This window comes from Fukomys damarensis, unplaced genomic scaffold (genome assembly GCF_012274545.1).
Source record: "Fukomys damarensis isolate Sample0158 unplaced genomic scaffold, DMR_v1.0_HiC HiC_scaffold_35, whole genome shotgun sequence".
Lineage (NCBI taxonomy): Eukaryota > Metazoa > Chordata > Mammalia > Rodentia > Bathyergidae > Fukomys > Fukomys damarensis.
The window spans coordinates 31,268,336-31,271,228 of NW_022900947.1; the positions used below are offsets into that span (position 1 = coordinate 31,268,336).

At 46.3% G+C, this 2,893-nt stretch overlaps 1 long non-coding RNA gene across 1 annotated transcript in view; it reads left to right on the forward strand.

Moving 5' to 3' along the window:
• The window catches only part of LOC104862906, a 7,101-nt gene extending 4,284 nt beyond the window's left edge, over positions 1 to 2,817 (forward strand). Inside the window, exons 2-3 of the long non-coding RNA XR_780451.2 lie at positions 1,147 to 1,233; positions 1,704 to 2,817. This is a non-coding gene — a long non-coding RNA (uncharacterized LOC104862906). The remainder of the gene's footprint in view (positions 1 to 1,146; positions 1,234 to 1,703) is intronic.
• Positions 2,818 to 2,893: the final 76 nt, after the last annotated feature.

Here is a 2,893-nt window from a genome sequence, read left to right on the forward strand (position 1 = left end):
CTTTTCCTTCCTTTTTTGGTAGCAGTTGGGACTGAATAGTAGGTGCTCTGCCACTGAGCTACATCCCCACTCCTTTTGAACAGGGTCTTCCTAAATTGCCCAGGCTGACCTCAAGCTTGCAATCTTCCTGCCTCAGTCTCCCTAGCTACCATACAGGAGTATATTCTTATTTTAAAATAAAAGAATAACCCTTTCCTATGGCTTTATAATAAAAATATATTTTATTTAAAAAGCAGAATACAACCTTTGATATCGACTCAAAGTTCAAGTCTGCATTTAGGGTTGATAAGAGATGGTGCTTACTTTTAAACAATGGCTAATTTAAAGGTTGAAGTTTCGCGTTCTTGCGGGGTGGGTCGAGTGGGACAGAGTTCCATCTCTTGAATCCACTGATTGAGGGTTTAGTTCCATTCGTGTGTGCAGGGAACCCTGCTGAAAGGAGCGGCAGGCCAAGATCTGCTGGGCACCCATGGGATGCAGGTGCCTCCATAAATGGCACATTGTGGCGATCAGTCCCAACAATAACCACAAAGGTTGGGGTATTTGTACAAAAAGTGAAAGCGCTATACAGAGAAAGTCACAGCCCTGGCCAAGCAGAGGCTCGGCGGCTGACTGGCTCTTTCATTATGTAACTGGAGGGCACATCCAGAGGGTCAGGCTTAGGACAATGCTTTTTGTACCCAACTGGCATCCAAGGTCTCTTTCTGGCAGCCTCGGTATCTGTGAACCACCCCAACTGACAGCCACCTTTGTAGCTGGAAACCCTCAGCTCCACCGCTTCTGCTGCCTAAAGACTTTGCCCTTTGGAGAAGGAGGAGAATGATCCAGATGGGACCCAGGAGCCAAAGAAGCAGCAACATGCATGTTTCTCTTCAACTTTCCTTCACAAGCACACTGAGAGTTAAAGAGATCCCAGGCCCATCCAAGTGTCACCCAAGGAGCGGCCCTATCCCAGCATCCGCAGTGAGAAGATGCTGATCTTGACAGTTTGACCCCATGCCGCCTGACCTGGTTTCCTTAAAGCTCCAAGAGTTAAAGCCAACTTCAAGACAGAATGAACGTAAACATCATGTACTGCAAACATGAACTAATAAACACAAAAATGAGAAAAGTAAATTGGAGCTGACACAGCATGTCTTTCTCTAGTTCTAAAGAAGATGCCCATTTGTCAGGAGGAGACTGCCAACAACCTACTCACGATCTCCCACACTGGCCTCAGTTATCACTGAGCAGGTAAATGAGAGACACGGAATTCTCACGGGTGGCAGAATGACACGAGGGAGCGCGAGGCACCTCGGGGTCGAGTTAATTACAGTGTGAAAGCAGGCGCTGGCATTTACATGACATGTGGCTTTGTGCAAGGCATTTATTTGGCTTCTCAGTGTCTTGGTTTCCCCATTTGTAAGAAGGGGTTAATCATTCTGGACTAGCATATTATTCTTAGGGAAAAGGGGAATAATGCCCATGAAGTAGTTGGTATGATGCTTAACATAAAGAAACTGCACAGAAGTTAGTCTGATTTGAGAAAGCGGTGTGCACCGGTAGTGCTGAAGCAGCTGCCTTTAATCTGGCACAGTTCACGGAGTGCTGTGGGTGGCAGCAGGTGCCTGGGACTAGCGTGGCACTGTGGAGGTGGGAATCTGGGCGCAGCGCTTCCCCTAAACAGCTGTGTGACCTGGGCTTCTCCGTTTCTACACTCTTAGGTACAGAATGGGCACATTTCACATTCCGGGACAGTTTTTTAAAAGGTAAGTATAAAAATTAGTTGAGAAAGTACTTTTAAAAAACTATACAAATACAAAACAGTGTTCCTGTGGTTGTTCATAAACTTAAAAAAGGATCCATTCGTGACAATCTTGGATGGCTGCTTTCAAGCACTGCCCCATGAAAGAACTTTCTACCAACTGTGACAATAAGGCTTTTGTCACGGAGAGTGTGGGCACCTCTTCCTCTTTCTAGAAGGGACGGAAAATGTCCGAGACACTTCCAGTGGGTGATGGGACTGGGCAGAGAGTGGCCGAGACAGCTCACTGTGCCTCCCTGCGATGACGACTGGACCACATGAGCTTCACTGTGATAACGCAAAGGTTAACACATAAGCTCTTGAATTTGCAATTAGAAAAGACATTGAGACGGTGCACGCTCTTTTGTGTCTGGGACCGGTTTCTGTAGTGTGCCTTTGTGAATCACATCTTTGTAAGAGGGAAAATCAAGAAAGGTAAAACGAAAAAGGAATCTAGAAACTTCCGGCCCTCACCCCGCCCAGAACTCTGCTCCTTTCCAAGATGTTCGGCTGAACGAGACCCTGACAAGCCTTGCGTGAGCAGGCGGGGCCCTCTCTGAGTTAGCATTTTAAATACTTTCTCAAATTCCATTTTAAAACTTGTGCCCTTGACTCCCAGGAAACTTCCCAGCAGCCCAGATTTAAAACTCACCTCACTTTCTAGAAATGGCTAAGTATTTCCTGAAAAGAACCTCAAAATTTGTTAAATACTCTGCAGATGTGAGGATATACCATAATATGGAATATACCACATACATCTAAAAATAGAAAGTCATAAGCAAAAAAACAAACCAAACAGACAAAAATACCCAAAGTCTTATTTTCAAAGCAAAATATATTCTGAAGGGAAAGAGAGAAAAGGCCTGTGGCCAGCTTTCCAAAGACACACATCAACATGGGCAAGGCCCTGGGTCCAAACCTCAGAATCTCAGAAAGGAAAAAGCTGATATCGGGCATGGTGAAGGATGACTGTGACCCCAGCACTTGGGAGGCTGAGGCAGGAGGATCACTATGAGTCTGAGGCCAGGCTGGGCTACGCAAAGTGACCCTGTCAAAAAAGAGAGAGGGAGGGAGGGAGGGAAGGAGGGAAGGGGGGAGTGGAGGGGGGAG